The following is a 23117-nucleotide window of genomic DNA, read 5'->3' on the forward strand; positions in this document are numbered from 1 at the left end:
GGTGGATGCCAGTCCCGTGGGTTTAGGGGCTGTGCTTTCTCAGCGACAGAGCAATGGAGAATGGGCCCCAGTAGCGTATGCCAGTCGTGCATTGACTGCGACTGAACAACAGTATTCTCATATCGAGAAGGAGGCTATCCCCATTCATTGCGGGTGTCGTCATTTCCATTTGTATTTATATGGTCAACCATTTTTCATGCATACGGACCATTAGCCACTCGTTCCGCTATTCATGGGCTCCTCATCTAAACCTCCCCCACGGATCGAGAAATGGATCTTGCAGTTACAGGATTATTGTTTTTCTGTCGTGTTTCATCTGGGACTTTAAATCCTGCTGACTATCTTTCCCGGCACTTTCGTCCTGCTACTCCTGGTGAGGAGTCTGATGCTGAGGATATAGAGGAGTATGTACGTTTGGTAGAGGAGCGGTCCAGACCTCTTCCTATTTCCTTGGAGGAGATTTCGGCATCTACAGAACAGGATGAGTGCCTCCAGCTCTGTATCACGGCTGTGTGTTCTGGAAAATGGAATGTGCTGGTCGATTCAGCCAAATGTCATACGGAGGATGCTAGATTAACTTTGACATCCTTTATAATGTGCGGGATGAGCTGGTTATGTCCCCGGAGGGATGTCTAATGAGGGGTCCATGGTTGGTGATCCCTCTTTGCCTCCAACAAAGAGTGGTGTATTTGGCCCATTGGGCTCACCAAGGGGTTGTGTGACCCAAATCCAGGTTGAGGTGCAAGGTCTGGTTTCCTGGCCTGGATGCCTTGGTGAAGAATGCTGTATTGCTTTGTGCACTTTGTCAAGCTGCTGGGGCTGGTGATGTTCCAGCTCCTATAATCACGGAAGATATCCCTTCATTTCCTTGGCAGCGAGCAAGTGCCGACTTTGGATGTTTGCCGGATGGGCGTCATATGCTGGTGGCTATTGATGGCTTTTCTAAATATCTCGAAGTTGAGTTGCTGGACACTACAACGGCTTGACACACTATTCCTTTGTTTGAGAAGATTATGGCAACTCATGGTTTGTTCACTGAACTCCGTACTGATAATGGCCCCCCATTTTCAAGTCATGACTTTTCAACCAATCTACGTTCCAGGGGTGTTCGTCACAGGAAGGTTACTCCCTTGTGGCCTCAGGCCAATGGGGAGGCTGAGCGTTTTATGCGCACCCTTAATAAAGCTATTCGGATTGCTGTGGCTGACTGTCAGGATCTGGACTGCGCTCTGTATGCTTGCTTGAGGGAATATCGGATGACTCCTCATTCCCCTACGAAGGTTAGTCTGATGTCTTTGTGCGTGAAAAGGCCAATGGGTGATTTTTTCCCACAGATGAAGGCGGTGTCCAGCGAACATGCTTTGGTCGCAGATGAACTGCAGAAACGGAAGCTGAGGAATGACAAGGTCTCTTTCAGGGGCAGGGCAAGACTGGTTCTATTAAAGTGGGGGACACCGTGATGGTCTGGAATTGGCATCCGAAAGGAAAATTTAGTCTGCCGTTTGAGCCTGAACCCTGGATTGTCCAGTCCATTCATGGGTCTAAGATTACTGTAGTGAGAAAAGGAGTGAGCATCTCTCGGAATGTGTCCTTCTTCAAAGCTTGCCAGACTCCTAGTGATACTCTGGTCGAGGACATTATAGCACCAATTAGTGGTATTCTGTTTTCAGATGCAGATTCCGTAGATGGCATGGATCCAGATGGTGGGGTTCTACCTCCTGGGCCGGTGGTGGATGGCAGTGGTCTTCCTGTTATGGGTCGTATGGCACCTGAACGAGGTGGTGTCATGCCTTCTTTATCATCTCCTTGTGTGTTACATGACTCTGCTCCATTGCCTTGTCCTGCTGGATTGCAGGGCCCTGAATCTTGTTCCTAGCATGGGGGTGTTGAGAGATACCAGCTTCGACCATGCCCTGCCAGATCTTCGAGGCTGAAGGACTATGTGACCTATTAAAGTGGAACTTGTTTTGCATACTAATTTTTGAAGATTATGTTTGGGTGGTTTTTTTGTGTTTTCTTTATTTTTTATTTGTCTGTATTATTGTTTTTCTTTGTGGGTTAAGGAGGAGTGTAATGTAGTCACGGACGGTCCCGTACCAGGAGGGGTGGACGTGAACCGCCTATTATATATATACCCAGGTGACCTGAATGTCTTAATTAGGGGGAGGGGTTTTGGTTTGAATAATAGAGTACTGGTGTGACCAGGGAGGTGTGCAGACTACTTCCGGTGTCCTGTTTCTAATTACCGATACATAACAGATACTAGGAGTTTCAGCTGTGCTTTTTGAATAATTTCTTTATCACGTCTTCGTTTGCAGCCATGTCACCAGTGTTACCATAACAACTAATGAAGTACAGAATAATTAGTCAGAGTGTCAGAAAGAGTGATGTTAACAAAGAAAGAAGGGAGGCGTCGGGCGAGGGGGGATGGCGGCATAGCTGGATCATGAGTGGCTGGGTGAAAAGGTTAATGTAAGTCGGATGGGTAGATCTGTTGTGATCCGAGGGGCAAGAATGGGGCGCACGAAGGGACGGTTTGAAAGGGGGAATCTGTAGTAAGGGACTCGAGACTAGGAACTATGGAACTATTTAAAAGCACCTTGTGCCACCCGTATATCACTTTTTCCCACGTTAAAAGTGAGGCAGCGGGCGCAAGGGACCTGTTAATAAGCCTCAAAGCGGGGTTAGAGGTTAATTGGAAGAAGCGACGACGGAAAGGGTCAGAGGCTAACTAAGTAAGCACGAGACAAATGGGTGCAGTAGCCGGAAAGATGGTTGAGCAAGAGAAGTGGCAGGGAAATGGAGTCAAAGGGCGCATGGGATGAATATCTCAGGGTGGTAGCTTTGAATTCCCTGGGCCTCATATTTATAAAAGCCTTGCGCCACCGGTGCGTCACTTTTCTTCATGTTAAAAGTGACGCACCGGCGGCGCAAGTCCTTCATAAATAAGGCCCCCTCTACTTACCTCAGCCGACAGAATAAGCCCCCGGGGAGGGTGAGTTTTCCATACATGTGCTGCAATACAGCAATTACTTAAGTGGAGTTGGAGAAATAGAAAAAGGAGAGAGGCAACTAGAGAAATAAAGAAACAATCTGAGATTGATTTGGCCTAGTTTATGCCTTGTTTGGATTGCAAATCTGGTGGTGTGGTTCTTCAGTTATGTGCGAGATTCCAGCTCAGCCGTTTGGTTAGGGAGGACAACTTGCCATTAACCAGCTAATGTCTCAGGACCGTAGAGGGTAGTGAATGCTATAAAAACTTGACAGAACCCCCAAAATTTGAGCAAGTCACTCGGGTGGATACACAACAGAACTAGATGTGGTCCAGTGGGTACGTTTTAGCAACTAAGATACTCGAGATCCAATCTCATATTTACCACTACATATTAATATGATGTAAATAATGATTTCTAATCTGGGCAGGGCCTAAAACAGAAGTGACATTTCCCTGGGAAGGGCAGCCCCTTTGCTGTGCTTTCAGAATCACTGCCACCCCAATTGTTGTCAAGTGGACTAGTTGGAAGCTGGGAAACAGAATGCTTGGATATTAATACCAGCCCTACGGCCACATTGCGTGCTTTTGGGCAATCACTTTTTGAACGTATTCATCTGCTCCTGTTTTGGCAAGACTGGTAGTATTTAGAATACATGTAGAAGATGCTAATAAGAGTGTGGTTAAAAAACAATAGGTTACTGTATATTACTTGGGGAGTGTCCATTCTCATGGTACATTCACCAGAATGCAATATGGTCGTAAATGTATAGCCTTTACATCAAACAGCAGTGTGTTGCAGTCTCGCGTCTACTACTTAGACTGTTTAGTCCTGGGCAAATCATACTCTCAATGATGTGCTTCTGTTCACTGATTTGACTACATGTCAGGTCTTTGAACCAGGCTAAATAGAAGAAATAAACTCCATGGACTTACTGACCGTACAGGTTCGTAGCATGGCTTACACACATTTAGGATTGTTTATTGGCGTGAGGATGGACTTGCACCTGATTAGCTGAACATGCTCCTGAAGCTGCATTGTAAAGCTTCTTCCTGTGCTGCTGGTAATCCATCCCAGCCACCAATAGGTACCTCTTTCACATCTCATAAAGGGATACAAGAGTGAGAGCTGTTTTCTCCTTTGAGAGGTCAAAATTAGTGGGAAATCAAAATGCGGACAATGGATGGCTGTAGTGCCTCTGTGCGGTCAGTGGGACTGTAGCCAGATTCGCAGGAAGAATGCAGTGGTGGCTGGTGACATTTGAAAGTGGTGAGCGAAAATGTATTGCCGTACTGCACCGCGTCGAGTGAGCAGACCAAACAACCCTGTGAAAAGTTTGAAAAAAAAGTGGATAAATGGTGCATTTCCAAGCAAATTTGAGGAAGCAGGAAGGTTAAAAAAGCAATATCATTGAATTATTTATCATTTAAGAAATTGCCAATTTTTATGAGCTATAGAGGACAATCTTTGCATATGCTGATGTTATCATTTGCCCATATTAACTTTTGAAAACACTGATACACTTGTAAATACATTCATTTATTGATTGTGCAGTGCTGTACATCAATTGCTGTACATCAGTATGATGACACTATTTCCTTAAATTCATTTTCTGTTTTCATAAACACCAGCGTCATGTGAATCGATTTTCATCTACCGCCTTTGACCACGTCAATATTTGTTTTAAAGACGTAGCTTCTGGAGAATTAGTTCCATGTATCCAAGTTCCAGGAGTGTCTATCATTAATAGACAAATCTGTACCGCTTAATACCGGGACTCGCCGCCCCCGCTTCGCGAGAGCCGCTCGAAGTTGCAAGGAAGTTGTGCGGTGCAGCGAGGAGTTTGTTGTCCCTCACCTGTCCCAGGAGGCTGCAGGATCTCTAAGTGCGGAGAAGACACCGGCGTAGCTGCGGGACTGCGAGCCCAGGACCCCAAGCGCCGTGCTGACCAGCCGCACCTGGTGACTCTTCCCGTTTGGCCACGCCCCCTAAGTTCACAGGCTACAAAACCATGCCCTACGACGCACATCGCGGGACGCGTGCGGGTGGGCGCCGGGCTAAGCCCGGGCAAAGGGTGGGCCGTTTGAGGCCGTTCGAGAACGATAGAGACCGGATCGGGCTACCCCCCTAACGCCTTACCCCCAGGTACGTTTACCGTCCTGCCTGGCTGCCCAGAAGCTTGGAGTTAACAAAATGGTCACTAGAGAAACAAGAAGCAGGGCAACTTCCATGGCCTCAGGTACTTTGGATAATTTTCTTGCTAAGGCAAATTCAGTGGTCAGTAAGGGTCTTATTGTGTTGGAAAAGCAAATTGCGGAGGGTATAGAAAATTCACATCTGGCTTCACCGGGGTCATCATCTAATGCTAGGTCATCACTACTTCTTGATGCCATGCACCTATCACTCATGGACAGCATTGACCAAACCATAGAGTCTGTCCTGCAGCAGCTAAGGACACCATCCAACTCTCATAGGGGCAGAGACTCACTACGCAACATTGATGAGGTGGAACCCTCCCCCACTGTTGAGTTAGTACCATCTGGGGCTCAGGGGGACGGTCCTACATCAACTGAATACATGGGTTATAGAGAGGATGCTGCCCCGAAAAGGAAAAGATCTAGAAAGTCCAAAGGCGCCAAAAGGGCTAAATTTGACCCCAAAATGAACACTACTGAAGATAGCCTGGTCGCCCATGGAACATCTGTAATGGGGAACGATTTGGAAACGGCAAGCACCCCACCTCCCACTCCCATACCCACGCACACCGGCCCTTTCATTTTTAGCGGGTAGTTCCCAACACCTCAGAGCACATTATCTGCTCACTCACTGGTATCCTCAAAAGCCTTTTGGATCCTCTCTTCCTCAAATTAGACTCTATAGAGGCTAGACTTCTAGCTATAGAAAGACTAAGTGGTAGTGGTGGCGATCAGCCAGGGCCAAGAGTAAGCACACATAGAGCCCATGGGGATAATGCTGGGTCATCTCACTCCCCTATTGCTATAACCACTGTGGCCCCTATTCTACCAATAGCTCCCTCCCGGGAAAACCCCAGCATAGCCCAGGTGCCACAACCAGCCCCTGTACCCCTTCCTAGGCAACTGCCTCCAGTACCAACTGCCAGGAGGTCGAAGCTACTCGCTCCGGCCAGCTTACCTGGCCAGGAGAGACCATCAAATGAAACAGCAAACTGCCCAAACCGGTTAGCTAGTTCTAATAACCGGCGAAAAGCAGTTAACCTGCCCCCGGAGACGGCAGCCTATACTGTGATTCTGATGGGGGTACCAGAGCTTTCCAGCGATGTGGTGGAATCCTACGACTCCCTACGCAATAAGGTTATTAGCTGGTTAAATATTCAAAGGCCCTTACCACCTAATCTTAGAGGAGAAGTTCTTATGGTTAGAAGGGTTCCATGGGTTGGGTATACCGCCAAGAAAAGAGTGGGGGATTGCATAATTGTAAGCTTTAAGAGTCCCCAGGTTGCTACCTACATCTGTAATTGGCTTGGGAGTTCAGGAAATACATCCATAGAATTGGTTCCCTTGTCATATTTCTACCCTAATGTACGTGATCTGACTATGAGGAGGGACGATGGTTGGACAAGGGTGGGTTTTGCTGTTGATGGGTCAAGATACAGGCCCACCGCAATGCTATCCCTGCTTATGGCAACTATGTACACCCCAACAGATTCAGTTGCCTCGATCAGGTCGATTGACTCCAAAAGGGTGCATCCTCACGACGTATCCAAAGTATCGCTAGTGAATCTGTAGGTGATATTGATGTCACCATCCGAGAAATTGATGCATCCCCTGGGAAAAGCTTAACTCCTACTAGCTCCCAGGGCCAAGTAAGTAACTTACCCCATAGTCCACCTGGTCATAACCTAACATCCCTAGTCCCGCCTGGTCCAAACTTAACATCCACTGTCTTATCCATCTTGGGAACATCACTGCAAGGGCCCATAGTTCCATCATCGGACACTGAACCAGAAAAAACTGGGGGGCAGGGAGTAAATCTTCCTGCCGAAACCCTGAAAGTTCTTTCTTGGAATGTGGCGGGTATTGTTAATAAACTACACACAAATGATTGGGATTCCCTAGTAGGCAGCAGCAATATCTGTCTCTTCCAAGAGACATGGGCCAGGGAACCCCTGTGTAGAGCAGGATAGGCAGTTTTTGAAATCAAAGCCAGGTGGAGTGGTAAAGGGAGGCCCTCAGGTGTTTTGGCGATCTGGGTAGCCAGTCACTTTGGGTGTAATGCGGAGAATGTATCTACGTTCTCGCAGGACATACAGTGTGTTCTACTCAAGTGGCCTAATGCTTTAAATCTGGCAATTATTAATGTATACTCTCGCCCAGTCAGTGCGGCCATGGAATCACCTACACTAGAAGATCTCTCGTCATTCCTGGGCCAACTTCCAATTGATTGTAAGATAGTGATGGGCGGAGATTTTAATTGTCACTTTGATCCACTGGAAGGTTTAAAGGAGGGTGCCCTTACTGCTGAAGATGACTTCTGGGGTGTTACGTCATGTCAATCCCCCCACCCTAAATCTTGGTCCCCTCTCGCAGTGCAAATTATGTCCCTAACATTAAACTTCGCGCTAAGGGCCTGTAATGGACGCACTCCTTCTGACATCCCTTCATTGTGTACCTTCAATAGGAAGGACCATGAATCGAGGTTGGACTACATTTTTGTGGACACTGGTCTGTGGTCCAAGGTTCAGGATTTTAGGGTAATTGTAAGAACATACAGTGACCACAACGCACTTTTGTTAGACATGTTGCACCCTGCACTTGCGGTTGGGTCACTATCCGCCAATCCCAGTGAAGATCCAGGGAATCTGGTTCTTAGCACCAATAGACGTAGGGTAAAATGGGGGAAACTGGCAAACTCAGAAGAGAGCTTAAGTAAAATCTATGAATTGGCACTCCAAGCTAAAAGAAATGGATGTATTAATTAACCAGCCTAGACCACCAGACTTCAACGAGAAATTAGCCCAAATCCATGTAGACCTAGTGGGAGCTCTAGGCGAGGTTTTCTACCCAGTGGTAGTCCCACGGAAGAAAAAGACTCGAACCTCAACTTGGTACAATTCTTCCTGTAAAAAGATTAAGACTGAGCTAATAGCTACAATAAAAGCAGGTTCTGATAAGGGTAAGGTCGTCGAGCTTAGGCGGAAATATAGGGAAGCCATGGCACTGGCAAGGTCGGAATGGGATTGGAACAGATGGCAGGACCTTTCTCTAGCGTTAGAAGCGAGGGATTCCAGAAAATTTTGGTCTTTGGTAAATACTGACACAGGAGAACCCAAAGCTGCATTGGAGCCAAACATTGCATCTTCTGTCTGGGAATACCACTTTGGCAAATTGTACCAAGATACCTCTGAATTTGCCAATGATGTGGCCTCTGATGTTACATCCAATCCTATAGCCGGATTGGAATTTACCCTCGGCGAGGTGGTCAGTGCAATAGAGAGACTGGCGAAAGGGAAGGCCCCGGGACTTGACAGATTGCCCGGCAACCTCTTTAGACACCATCCAGAGATATGGGGCCCGTACCTCCTCATTCTTTTTAATTCCATCGCAGGAGGTATGGAGATCCCCTGTACTTGGCTGGGGGCGGAGATAGTGCCGATTTTCAAAAAGGGCTCTCCTCTTCTCCCAGCCAACTACAGGCCGATCAGCCTCATAGATGTCCCCCAAAAACTATTTTCCCGCCTTCTCTTGGACCACCATCTAGACTGGATGGAGGAAAATGAATATCTGAGTCCCCTCCAGGCTGGCTTCAGGAAAAACACGTCCACCATGGATCAGATTGTCCGCCTCGTTCTCCTCTACTGGAAAACTGTGAGGATCGAGGAGGAGAGGCTGTACATGGTGTTCGTGGACCTGAGGTCAGCCTTTGACTTGGTCCCCCGCAAGAAATTGTGGGAGGTTCTAAAGGAGCTGGGTGTTCCTACCCATCTATTGCATGCCATAGTTAGGCTTCACACCAACAATTTTGCACTGGTTAGGTGTGGGAGGGATGGAGCGTTGTCATCTAGGTTCCCAGTTCTTAGAGGGGTAAGACAGGGTTGTGTCTTGGCGCCAACCCTGTTTTGCCTCTTCGCTAACAGTGTCATATCCCATCTCGACAATGTTAGGGACAATGACGCTCCTCTTTTGGCAGGCAGGAGGGTACCGGCTATCATGTTCGCCGACGATACCCTCCTGCTTTCCAAATCCCCGATGGGGATCCAACGGATTCTAGATGGATTTGGCCTTTTCTGTAGACAACATGGTCTAGAGATCAATACAGAAAAGACCAAATTCATGATATTCAACCCCTCCCCTAAAACTAGACACAACCCATCACTGGGTTCAGCAAGACTGGAAAGGGTCAAAACTTTCCAGTATTTGGGTGTAACCCTACATGAGAACTTATCTTGGGACCCCCAAATAGCAAGATCCAGGCTAAAGCTGTCCCAACTGTCGGGGGCAATTTTGAAGGTCGTAAACACTTCTACTTTTAAACCCATTAGCCCGGCAGTAGAAATGTATAAAACCCAAGCTAAAGCAGCCGCCTCTTATGGTAGTGAGCTATGGGGGCACAAAGCAGGGACAGAACTTGTCAGTGTAGAAAATAATTTCCTCAGACGTCTCCTAGCCCTCCCCCGTGGCACACCCCTGCTCCCCTTGAGCCTAGATGTGGGTCTCCCCTCCATAGCTGAGGATCTGGATTTTAAGCCACTAAGATTCTGGCACAGGCTCTGGACCACAAGCGAGCTTGCACACTATAGGCAAGACCTCATTCATGTAATGAACTTGAACCAGCGTGACAGAATTCCTTGGTTGGCCTTTATAAAGAAAGAACTGTATCGCTTGAGAATCCCCGAGTTATGGGAGGTTCCTGAGCAAGGCTGCCAAAGGGTCTCTCGTAAAAGACTGGTGGGAATATACAAGGAGAAAAGTTTAGCTACTCAGGTATCTGCACCCAACAATGGCACTTTAACTGATCGATTCTTGGATTTCAAAAATTCTTATCAATTTGAAGGTTTTATGGACATTATTTTCCCCATTTTAGCACGAAAATTGTTTATCCAATGGAGTTTAGGCACCCTGCCTATTAAAAACTTTACCTGCAAATGGACAAAGAGGGATGATAAAATCTGTCCAGGGTGTAGTAATCATGATGAGGAGGAAATTCATGTTCTGTTCTTCTGCCCAGCTTACAATAGACCAAGGAAATATTGGCTTGCGCCATTATGTAGGAATTTGGGCATAAGGAGCCACCTGTACTCCTACAGAATATTGAAAACAAGTACTCTGCCCCACATAGTCTTTGCACTTGCCAAATTCATAATGGCCATGTGGCAGATAAGGAAAAAACTATTAAAAGACTGAACATTGATATGAACTGTTTTTTACATAAGTGAATGTTTTTTAATGTTGAATGTTTTTATTGCATCTTTTATGGTCTAAATGACCGAAATAAAGAATTTTTGGATTGGATTGGATTGGAATGTACCAGATTTTGAGTATAATCCCTGACTATGCATGATTTCCACTTCGATTCACTCAATGCAATTTATCCAAAGAGGCTAGGTTTGAAATGTTGTGTGGACTATGGAGTCCAAGTGAAAGAATAAGCCCTTGCAATAATTCAGTGAAAAAATCCCTTCATCCTGCATATAAATATAAAAAATAGAATTTTCTTTCCACGTTCCTTCATAATCGTTTGTAATGTGATTAATATAGCACAGTTCCTTTAAGAGCGAAAACACATGCTCAAAATATCCTACGCGGACATCAACGAGCAAGAGCGAGGATTCAAATAGAAAACTGAAGCAAGGATCAATAGGCGACAGGTAATAAACAGCGATTGTATTTCCAAACATTAAGTATTTTTCCAATTCCTTCTCAGAGGCAGTTGAAAACTGAGATTTATGCCATGGACTAATATTCCTCCAGCGGTTGTAAAACGCAGGTCACAGACCAGATGGGTCCCTGCTTTATTGGATTACACTCCTAGCAACGTGGGATCATCAAACATAAAAGATATTGTTGTAATGGCACAACTGCAAATGGGCAGATAGAGACTTTAGACAGGCACAGATGGAACGTTTGTATTCCAGCGCTAACTCGCTGTGTGATCCTGTGCAGTTCATTGTCTCTCTACCATGGTCTTGGTGTGATGCTGAGGGTCTGAAATGCGTTGACCTACATACTTGCGTCCGAAGGTTCCCACTAAAAAATCATGTTTTAGAACCGACCATGCCTTGCCTTGCAGTGCGATGTGACGTATTTCGCCATGCAGCCGCTCCTTTAACTGTGTCCTGCCCTTCCCGACCCCCATTGACACCCGACCCTACGGGTGCATTTCTTCGGGGCCCTCCTTGTGCCTGCCCGAGACCACCCTGTGGCCATCAGGAGGGCGGGCCCCTTAGTCTCGGAGGGCTGCCCCCGTCCCTTACTGTGGTCAGCCACTCCTCCCCAGGGCAGGCCTTGCCCGGCTGGAGGTGGGCGGGTCAGGTGATGCGCGTCCAGGGCGGTAGGCAGGGAGAGGGGGTATATCTCTCCCCCTCGCCATTGTTTAGGCCTCTTTGCTGCTCCGGACGTCGCACGTACTACGTCGGGGACACTCTTTTCGGTGAGTGGGTCCTACGGGCTGTACCCCCCCTCTGCCTACTCCCTCCCTTTGGAGGTTTGAGCGGGGCTGGGCGGCTCGCTTAGCGACGGGCCGCTGTGGAGGTGGGGGTAGTGGGCAAATAGGGATCACATCAGCCGATAGCTCTGGCCGCGCGGGCTGATGGGGGTACAGGCCTGGGGGTCTGCATTTCCTTTGCTCTGCTCACTGTTTATGGGGTCCAGCGAGGGGCGCATCCGACCGCTGCCTTGGGCCGCGTGCACTTCTTGTTGCGTGCCCCGGGCGTTCTCCGCCGTTGGCGATGAGGTGTTTCGACGCTGTTCCTCCCCTCCTGCCCCGCGTTCGGTATTCCCTGCAGGCAGCGGTCATCTGCATCGGGCCTGTGTGGCGTTTTGCCTGCCGCGGGCTCCTGCATGGTCTGCGCCGGGTAATTCTAGCCTCGGGTCTGTGGCAGATGCCTAAATTGTGGTATATTCGCTGCTCACAGGCCGGGTTAAGCACTGGTCGATCGTTGCAATACTGTGGCCATGCCTGTTGGTGCCCCCCGCACAGGCGTGCAGTGCCTGCATTGCCCCGGGTGGCGCTTGGGGGTAGAACGCAGTGCCGGGCAAGTTTGCTTTCAGTTGAACATGCTGTGTGTCCGGCAGTCCGTGAACTTCGCAGATCTGCTTTTGTTTCTAGCTTGCAGCAGGTGTGCATACAGTTAATAAAAGGGGTTTATTCGGGTGAGTCTTAGCCGCTTTCTTGGCTTGCTGCGAGGGAGGGGAATGTCCCTCACCAGCTAATAGTTCGAGAAACCCATATGGTTTCTGTTAACTTCAAGCATGAACAGTTTATGGAACGCGGTGCCGGGTGAGTTGGCTTCCCTTTGTGCTCCCTCACCCGGCCGAACCTACATCTGTGCCCGTTTCTCTATGCCGTGCATGCGTGGACCCCGGGCGGCGCCTGGGGGTGGGATGCGGGCCCGGGTCTGGCGGGGTTTCTCTCACGGCCCCGGTTGCGAGCGGCCTACTGTGGGGGCCCCCATGAGGTCTCCCCATGCTCCGTGCCTTCCGTCCCCCCCCCCTTTGGCGCAAGCGCTGTCTCAGCATCTGCTGTTGATGTGGGCCGGCAAGGGGCCAGTCAGGGGACGCATATGGCGCGGCTACAGGGTCTGTCACAGGATCGGACGGTGCTCTTGCCTGTGGTTTGGGGCGGGCTGTGGCATACCGCCCAGAGACGTTAGTAAGAGTAAGCAAAGTTTAAAAGGAAAGGAGAGTGGCTTGCGGTCTATGTTGCAGCATCCAAGGCTCAGGTTTCTCCGGAGGCATGAGTTTGCAACCCAATGCTGCCAGTTTTTTCTAATGCATTGCAATGTCCAATCATATTTTCATACGGGCATGTGGCTTCATGCTCGCATTTCCCAGGCTGTATGCTTCGGGATCCCTGCCGCGGCAGGCATGCCGCGTGGCCCCCTGTATCCTCTGCAGTATCGGTGTGGTACGATGGCGTTATATGATTAAAGCCCTATTCGAATATGTTCTGCCGGACATCGGTTCATGTTTTCGTTTCCAATTTGCTTGTGCTGCAGAAAGGCCGTGTTCTATGTTGTTGCAGCGGTTATACAGGTTGTGTGCATTACGTGGGGCCGGGTTGGTTACAGCAATAACAATTTAGTGCTCAATCAAGTCTGGTAGTGCTTTATTTTGCTTGATTATCAGTGTTTATGGACGCGTTTGTCAGCCAACCATTTGCCGGTTTTCTTCATGAGCTTAGCACCAGCGTGAGATGGTTGGGGTTTATTTTCTAATGCATCTCCTTGTCTTGCAGACCGACTCGGCCTGCCACCTGCGTGCTCGCCCGGTGGTACGACACCCCTCCTGCCTGCATCAGCATTTATTTTGTGAGGTATGTATAAGGGCTGTTGTGGCCAGATCGCGTGGTAGGGGTGATGCGTTTTAGAGTTTGCTTGTTCTCACCTTCTGGGCGGCACTTTGTAGTTTTGCCGCTAGGCTTTCCGTGTCTCCTTTCTGGTGGTATTGCCCACCGTGTTTACATAACATGTATGTACTAGACCACTAGTGGGGCCACGTTTAGCGTCGGTTCATTGAGGAGCTTTGGTCTTTCATGCATCGAGCGGGCATCTCTTGAGGACATATGTTTTCTTCGAGTGGCCAGGCTCGACTCGGTCCGTTTTCTGAGTGACAAGCCGGGCTGTGTAGGCGTTACTGGTTTCTAGTGCTCTGTTCAGTAGAGCGAAGGGGCCATGCATGCGAGTGGTGCGGCCTTCGATATGGCTTGACTTAGTGCTGACGGAGTTGCTGCTTCTCCCGACCGGTTGCCCAACCTCCTTGGCAGTCGCAGGTGGGCAGGATGTGCCATGCACTGGGGTGCGTGCACAGGAGGGCCACTCCAAGTTTGTGGGCCAGGTTGCAGGAAGCTTAATTTCTCACCTCGTCCCGTGCTCCGGGATGGGGTATAGAAGTTTGTGGATGTATAGTTGGCCATTTTGAACTTGAAAGTATGCCGTTTCATGTTTACTAGGGTAGGAACATGCGTGATTGTACTCGCTGCCGGGTAGGTGGTTCACAGGTAGGGCCAATTCCAGTCAGTTCTCAGGCCCGCAGAAAACATTCTCAACACACCATATGTCCGGCCAGTTGGCCGACCGGTCAAGGCGCCCGTCCTGGGGAGCAGGGTCGTGCCTCGGTTACACGCCTATGGTCCTGTGCCTCGGGGCATTTCAATTTTGTCGCCCCATGCCCACATTTTACCACATCTGTTGCTCGCTTGTTCTCAAGGGCTGGTAGCACTCTCTTCTCTTTGCAGCGAAGGGCGATGATATCCTACCGATTCCTAAGCATTGTCAGATGGTGCCTGTAGTTCATTATCCCTTTCCCTTGAAGGCGCAACTTTGCCTTTTCTGCCCCTTGCAGTTAGGTGGTGTCTTGTAGTCTTAGTTCTGCGAACATGCTCTAGAGGCATGAAGCTAGTGGTTTTCTGTTTGAGGCTTGGCTTCTGCGGCAGGCGGACTTCCTCCTATTTGTTTCTGCCGTTTCTTGGTAGCAGGCGCTACCGGTTTTAGTATTACCCTAGTGCCGCTCTTCCTGCATACTCTAAGTACGAGCCAAGGCTGTGTAGGAGCGGAATTCTATTGGCCAACGTGTGGTCGTCACTTTCCATTAATGTGTCGGGAACGCACCGCGAGGGCCTAGGGACATTTGCACCAGGCATTTCTGGCCAGTGGGAGTGGCAGGTGGGGCGGCCGTTTCGATCATAGACAAGCCCACGCGGTTTCGGCGCAAACGTCAGTACACATGCGAGCGTGCATGGGGAGGGGGGGCTACTGCGTCTGTTTCCCCCCCTGTACGTCACAGTATTGTGAGTGACCCCTCTTGCGATCCCTCGTTGGCGTGCCCGTGGGCGGGTGTCTGCCCTTGCTTGCGGCCACCACGCCACTACTGCCTGGGCTGTGGCTATGGGCTTTTTGCGCACTGCCCGTGGGATGCGTATGTGGTCCCTTCACGGGGCAGGTATGCGCCTGGGTGACCTGCCTTTCAGGAGCACAGTGCGGTAGATACATTTGTCTGGCGGCAAAATTGGTAAGAGGCCCCCCCCTTTTCTTTGACTTTTAGAATACAGGTAACTCAGTGGCCTCAGTAGCGCTGGCTGCCAGGGTGGCATGTCTGCATACGTACTTCATGCAGCAAGCGAGTTCCCGTGAGGCTACTTGGAGAGGGCACGGCAGCGTTCAGGCACTCGTCTCTATTGGAGGTGCTGGGGCTTCACTTCAAAGCGGTCGACTTTGCTGCAGGGGAAGTAGGTGCGAGCTGCCTCGCTTCTACTCTTACGCAGCAGCTGACATTTATGTACATTTTCTTATTACGGCACAGACTATATAGATTACTTTAGCACGCTCAACTTGTCAGAACAGATGTGTGAGAGCATTGCAAACACGTTTCTAGCTAGGTAGACCTGTTCCCCTGAGCATACAGCCAAGAGTTGGCATACGGGGCCTTCAGGAAGGAAGGGTTAGGCATGCATGCTTCCAGAGCGACTAAGTGCAAGTTGTGGGGTGCGTTGAGAGAGAAGTTAAGTGCACAGTTCAGGTAAAGGACCAAGTACAGGGAGAGGGCCCTACATGTTGTTTGGACAGATTCTCAAACCACAAGAACTCCCGGGATGACCCATCAGTGCCAGGGAGAATATAATTTCCTACCTTTGTGCTCTCCCCCCCAGATTATAAGCGAGCAGGATAATTCAGGCGGAGGTGAAGTAACAAGTGCAGTTACTCGGACTTACCTTTGGGTTAAGTAATATAGTTTCTCCTCTGCGTATGATGGGGTCGTCCTGCTCCTTGTTACAGCTCATCGCGGGCTAGCCCTTGGTGTGCGGCAGTGCGGTCTGCGCCTCTTACAGTGAATTCAATTGTTGTTGAGGGGACAGGCCTTTTTTAGGGAAGTTCTGTTCCATTTGCAGGAACTCTCTGGAGTACCTCCCTACCCTCTTGGTGGGCCTCCTGAGGTGCCATCAGGATAGGCACCATAGCGAACTATCATTGGTGTGGGTCTGTGGGCACAGCTGCTGTGCGAATTTAACTGAATGGGTGTTGCATGTCCCCCCTCAAGTCGCTATACACGGGGCAGTTCCTTGGGCAGGCTCCTGTTTCATGCAGCGCGTAGAGATGGGCTTGTATAGTCAGGGCTTGGTCCATCTCATTAACTAACCATTCATACGTTCACCAGCACCCACTAGTTTCAAGCATGGCCATTCCTCTTCAAGGGAGGAGTTCCTGGGCTTGCTCCTGCTTCATTCTGAGCGCAGATATTGGCTTGCTCAGTTGAGGGCTTTATCTATACCTTGTACCACCCTTCTCATACGCTCTCCAGCACCCATTAGTCAAGCATGTTCATTGCCCTAACGCAATGGAGGGCTAGCCCCCCCCCTCCCCCCCGGGGGTGCATAAGCAAGCTAGGGTAGGTGCCTTGCACCCCGAGGGCCCTTTGACAACAGGTAGGGCTACCAGGGTTAGGACGTCAGCCTCAGTGGGAGGGGACTCTTGTGGGGCACCTAACTGGAATTGCAGCGCCTGCCTCCATATTTCTCGTCTTGGTTCATAGTCGATACAGGACGACTATTCCTTCCAGGTAGCACCACATGGGTCCTTGTTTTCTAGGAAGTTCATGGGGGCAGGGCGGAGACCCATTCCTGGTTCTCCGGCCTTTCGTGACCCAGATTTTACACGTGTGGGTCTTGAAACATGCTGGTAATTTCTGCCTCCGGGATAGCATATGTCCCATGGCTTCGGGCCTGTTGTACCTGGAGCAGCTCAGCGTTGGCGGGATCCGAGCTGTTCACACGACAGTAGCTGGGGCATCCTCCTTTGTCATGCACTTAGCACTTAAGCAGTTATGCATACAAGCGGCGATTTTACCACTAGCAAAGGTCCAAGCGGGCGACGCTTTACTTTCTCTAGAAAGGCCCAGCAGGAGGCTGTACAGCTCTGGTGAGGCGAGTAGTCTGGGTAATAAAGCTATGGATCCCTCTTTTCAGCTACCTTGAAACTCTCTAATTGCTGTGTGGAATTTTATCTTGGCACCTGAATATTAGACAGTTCACTGATTTACTGTATGGGCTTTCTCCTGTGGTGCTCAAGTGGGGAGGGGCCCTCTCTTCTTTCCCCGCTTAGTGTGCGGGGTTCACAGAATCTATCTGATGTCCTACACCCCTTTTTGCTTGTGGCATTCAGATGGGTGGTCCCTCTGCTCGGTGGGCTCCGATCAGGTTTTGGACACACGGCTTCACGGACACGTTTCGTGTGGTTGGGCCCCCCTGGCTTGCGCTGGAACAGTCCCATGAATATACCCGTGTATCCAATAGATTCCTTGGGAGCCCCTCCCAATATGAGAAGTCGGCCTGAGGTAATGATATCTCCTGTTCTGGGGGTCCCTGGGGATCAGTCCACACATTCCCTTATGATGGGGGTTGTAAGTCTACCTTATAGACAAGCTATCCTAGGGGTAGCATGGACCAAGCAGCCTCCAGGCTATTCTAGGGGGCATGTGATGTCAGCTGTTTTACCATTGCAATCCTGTTTATCTTATGTAAGGACACCACACAAGTTATATACTAAAAAGTTTATGTTTTCACTGAATAACCCTCTGTACTCTTGTGAGTATAGATGCACAGGCGTTTAAACACAGTTTACAGTTGACTATCGGAGTACTGCTTTTCGGCAGAAGTTGATAATGAACTGGGTGTAGTCGGCTGACGCGTTGTGTGAAGGTGTGTAGTAGGTCTCAGTGGCATGCGCTGGAGCTCTTATTGTATCGATTATAGGAAGCGATATCAGCAGGGGAGGCCCCTCATCTCCTGGTCATTCACCTAGGGGTATGACCCTACGAACCTGGGTTAGTCTACACTATGGCTGTAGAGGGATTGGTCCCAGGGGGTAATATGCAGATTGTGTCAGAGGGGCATTGTTTTCAGCTGGCAAGTCATGTGTCTGGTCAGGATTTTTAAGGGGGCACTTCGTTTCAGTCAAAGCATCCCTTGGTGGTGGTCGTAAGTCAACCTGTTAGACAAACTATCTTGGAGGTAACATGGCCTAAGCTGCCTCCAGACTAAGCCCATAAGGGCAGGGGAAGCCAGCTGTTTTTTCCATTTCAATCCTGTTTTAGCACTTGATGGGACACCATCTAAGTTATATAGGGTAATATAAGTATTATCCCTACATTAGCCCCTGTGCTCTTGTGAGTACAGCAGCACAAGCGTTCAACGTAAGCACAGTTTCTCTTGATTATGCGGAGGACGGTGGTGCAGCAGTAGTTGTAATTTAACCTGGGTGTAGTCTGCTGACGCTTTGTGTGAAGGTGTGTGGTTGAGTCTCAGTGACAGGCGCTGGTACGACTTTGGCATGTTACGACGCTCCATTAGCAGTGGGGGCCCCTCCTCTTCACTTGGTCATTTATCTGGTAGTATGACCTTACCAACCGAGGAGGGTTACACTAATTTTGTAAGGAATAGGGACCCGGGGGTATCTGCAGATTAGTGACGAGGGGCCTTGGTTTCATCAGGCATGTAATAATCATGTCAGGATCTAAGGCCTCTTTGGCGGAAAGGGTCCACCTCTCTCCTGTTGTTTTGGACTTGTTCCTAGTGGACGGACGAGAAGCTCTGCAGAGCAAGGGTTTCAGGTTTCCCTAAGAAGCGAAGTGGTGGGGGGCCCGGACGGCGACGGTGGCCGCCGGCCGGGCTGTGGCGGAGTTACAGGGCGATCCGGAAGCAGAGAGGTGCAACACTGTACTTCAGCGCGCACATAGGGGTGCCAGAGCCTAACCTAGAACCTCATGGGAGGTCCAGGAACTCGTGTCGGTGTCCCAGTAGTCCTTCGGGCGGTTGTGGGCCTGTGCAACCGGGGGTTTGCCTAGATACGCCCCGCAAGGGGCGTGAGTAGTTTTATTACCATAATGGTGCAGCAGTTGGGTGGTTCGCCACTGTGCTGATTGGCTCAACAGGCGGGCAGGTGGCGAGAATGCGGGCTGCCCTTGGATCGCCCGTAAGATAACCCACCGTGATTACATAATGTTGTATGTAATAATAAACCTGCAGCAATTTTTCCCAATCTTAACACCTGTGTCTGCGTGTTATTTGCGGGATGTTGTATATGTAGGGGCGGGGGGTCCTGTTGCCCTGAGGTGACTATGTCCTTCACTGTGGGCAATTCCTGTTAATAGAAGGCCCCCGATTGATCAGCAAGCTTTCCACGGTGCCCTGCACTGCCCCTCCTTGCCAGAACTGGTCCTCCACAGACATCCACGCCCTGTCAGGAGGGGCATCGGTGCCAAAGACTACCCTGTAAAGTAGTGACGTACAGAAATGTTATACACTCCTGCACCTTGCCCAGTGCACGCCTGTGTGCACCACAGCTACGTGCACTGGTGCACACCTGCAGGTTGCACAACAGAAGAATATTCACAGCACACCAATCTGCCTGTTTCATGCAGGGAGCTGCTTTGCATCTTTCCCTTCATCGCGCATGTCTGCACTCATCCTATGCACCCAGAGGCGCAACTAGAGCCAAATTTAGGGGAGCGGCTAAGAAAAGATATGGGGGGGGGGGTAATTCTTCCAGCAGTAAGAAGTGTTGACATGCAGGGGCTCTAAGAAGGGGTGGAAAACCGACAACACCTCATTAGCATGCAAATGGTCTTTTAATGACCTGTGAAGTACTCAGGAGCGATTGTGTGTGCCCGGGAAGCTGTCTCAGCCCGGGCACACACGATGGGGAGGGCTGCTGAAGTCCTTTGAGTCCAATGGGCGTTGCGTGCCTGATTGCATACCATATTCACAACTGCTGCCTGGCAGTAGCTACTTGCGCCTTCCATAAGTGCAATTTGACACACGCTTGCAAAATATTTAGCCGAGCACTTCTTGCACAGAGCACTTGAATATCTGCCCCATCCATGACTTTCTGAACCATTTCAGTTTGTTTCAAATCTGCCTGCACCCACCGCATGGCTGTGCCGCAAACTGTTGCATCATTACTGCCTGTGCCGGCACCCCCTGCATGCTACACCACAGCTGCCTGCATCATTAGCCGTTTGCGCCACATCCCACAGATCTACACAAAGTCTGCTTCTATGCACATATCAGTTGCAACTAGAGTTAGACCATGCCTGCACCGGAACGTCTCTGCTGTCCTGGCCCGGATATAACATCCTACTACAGCATATTCTGTGTATGTTTTTGAACGTGATGCTGTATCTAGGAAGTGGGCCGAAATGTGAGGCAATTGAGATGAGACCTAATTGTGACTAGCTCACAGTGAACTGCAGGAAATACAATAAGTTGAAAGCTGGTCAAATTCTGTGAGATGGGTTAGTCTACCAGAGAAACTCTGTGAAGAAACACCGAACCTGAAGGTGGTCCTATGCCAGCAGGTAGTTAATACAATTCTCAGCGCTCTCCTGGTGTCCTATGTCTGCTGTGATTAGTGCATGCAGTGCTCATTTCTGTGCATTGAACTCCCTCCAGTCTAATTATAAAGATATCAAAACTTCAACTACCAAACTGCAAATATTAAAGAAGACTGGATGACATACTGAGCACAGGACTGGATGAAATATAGAACTCTAACATAAAAAAATGTGTTTAACGTCAGACTTTGACATAATAATTAAATCACACAGCTGAATTTGAAAACTTTGCAAACATTCTAAAAGAATTGCAAAGTTGTATTAGATTCGACTTATAAACTTGAGCTGTCTGCAGTTATTGGTACACCTAATTCCCGACATGGACCTTAAGCGGTGCAACCATATTGTGTACACCTTAGGTGCCTCCCGATAAACAACCCCTGATCTGCGTCTGTACTGCACGCCATGTTCTTATCAGATCGCTAAGATGCTGAGGTGAGTAAATCAAACGCATGCCAACACAGTGTCATTAAAGAGCTGGAAAACGCCCAGAAATCAGCTAGGTGTCTCCCACGTGCGCCGTGTTGCAGGGTGGGCCGCGTCACGGTGAAGCAATTGTGAAATTATTTTGTAATATTCAGGAAATTCATAACAGCTTGTATCTTTCACTCTGAGGCAATACAAATCTTTTCCTTTCAGTCATGTGTGTAGTGGGTATGCCTCCAGAAGGTGCTTCAAACTACTGAAAACACGGTCAACACAAAAACAAAAGTGCAAAGAAGCTTCATTGCTACGATTTGTGGGCCTCGTAACTGCTCTACTTAAAGTACACTAGAAATACAGAAAATGGTCAATTCACCAATTATATCCTTACACGGGAAATGTCACAGAATTCAGGCAAATCTCAAAGGAAATTCCCAAACACGGCGGGGGTTTGGGTGTGTGGGGGGTCGGGTCGCACGTGGGTAGAGAGGGTGGATGTTAAAATGAAAACTTACCTGACCGAGTCCGCGCCGCCTCTGCTGCTCCTGAACAGGAACAGGCGCCTGCGTTTTTTTCACTTTTCTACTTCCTTCTTTAAGCTCCTACTTCTTCCCCTAACTTTTTTTCTTCCTTCTCAATTTTCTTTTCCGCCTCCCACATACCCCAGAACTATGGCTAAGGGTAGCACTATCAACTCCAAAGGCAAGGCGCCTGCGCCCAAGAGCCGCCTGCCTTGCGGCAGACTGCACCCTGCAGGGGTGCAGGCCCGGGAGCTTTTTTGCAAGGCGGAAGTGGCCGCCCTTGTTTTTTTTGTGCAGCGCCACCTCCCCTAGACCTTGGCAGCAGGCAGCAGGCCAGGCTCCGGGTACCCTACCCAGGAGTGTCACCGCCGGTGGGCGAAGGTGCGCTGAGCAGTGTTTTGCTGCTCAGGGGTCCGGCGTACCCACAACCAGTTGGCCCACCGGTGGTCAGACATCTTGGACTGGGAGCAGGACCTGTTGGACCTGCTAGGTGTCGAGGTCGTTGGGCTTAGTGAGTAGCTAATATATACTAGTAGTAAAAGTATTGTGTATAATTTTTTTCCGAATAGCAAGGATACTGCTGCTTACATTGCAGGTAAATAACGTTTCAAAATCTTCTGTGATTATATGACACAGGTGCTCGACGCTACTTTTACTTGTTTGCAACTTTGCTCTCACTTGGGCTGATTATGTAAGAGTTTACTTTAGAGAACTTAAGTTAGGTAATGCTATTGCTAGAGAGACTCTAGTCCTTCCTTTGTCCTCCTGTGAAATAGACTCAATCTCATCTATGCATTTTTGAGGGCTAAAATAAATGGAAATGCAGACTTAGTGAACAATTGGCCGGCCTGGAATAGGTGGGCTAGGTCAGGTGGTACTTAGGCTTAGTTAGTATTCTGGAATCAGAATGGAACACTGGATTAGTGTACATAAATAAGTAGACGGTCCGTGAATCCCGCAATAATACTACTAGTTGATCTGATTAGATAAGTCAATTTTATTGCAATTGTTGTTTCCATAAATGTTTTTTGAGAGTGTTTTAAAAATATTTTATTTGTTTCACAGCAATCATTAATTTTTGTCTCTTGCTTTACTGTATCTTACATGATCAGCAGCACCCAGGGGCAAGTAGACGGGATCCGAGACGGTGGGACAACCAGAGGACCGCTCCTCTACCGAGGGCTCTGCTGCTGGTCCCAGTAAGTCTTCCAGTGGTTAATATTAACAATTATATTTCCCTAACTTTTACTGCACCTTATTTTTCAGAACTATTCATTCTGGTTCCACTCAATAATTCTACTTTTTACAAAATCTCCTTTGATCTTGATTATCTGTTTCTAAATTCTTGTTATCCCTGCCTCTAAGTTTTAACTGCCTCTGCTATGACTCTCTGTACTACTACTATTAGTCTGTCTATAGCTAAGCTTGCCCAGTTGGCCACTCTTTACTTAAAAGGTTTTAAATAAAAATAAGAAGGACCAAGAGCACTAGCCACTGAGTCCAGTCCTTTGGGTTGTCCTCTTCTAGTGTTCTTAATCTTGAGGCTTTGACAATTCCCACCAACAAAATGCCCGACCAGATATTTGACTATTTTTGAT

Source organism: Lissotriton vulgaris, chromosome 3_1 (genome assembly GCF_964263255.1).
Source record: "Lissotriton vulgaris chromosome 3_1, aLisVul1.2, whole genome shotgun sequence".
Classification (NCBI taxonomy): Eukaryota; Metazoa; Chordata; class Amphibia; order Caudata; family Salamandridae; genus Lissotriton; species Lissotriton vulgaris.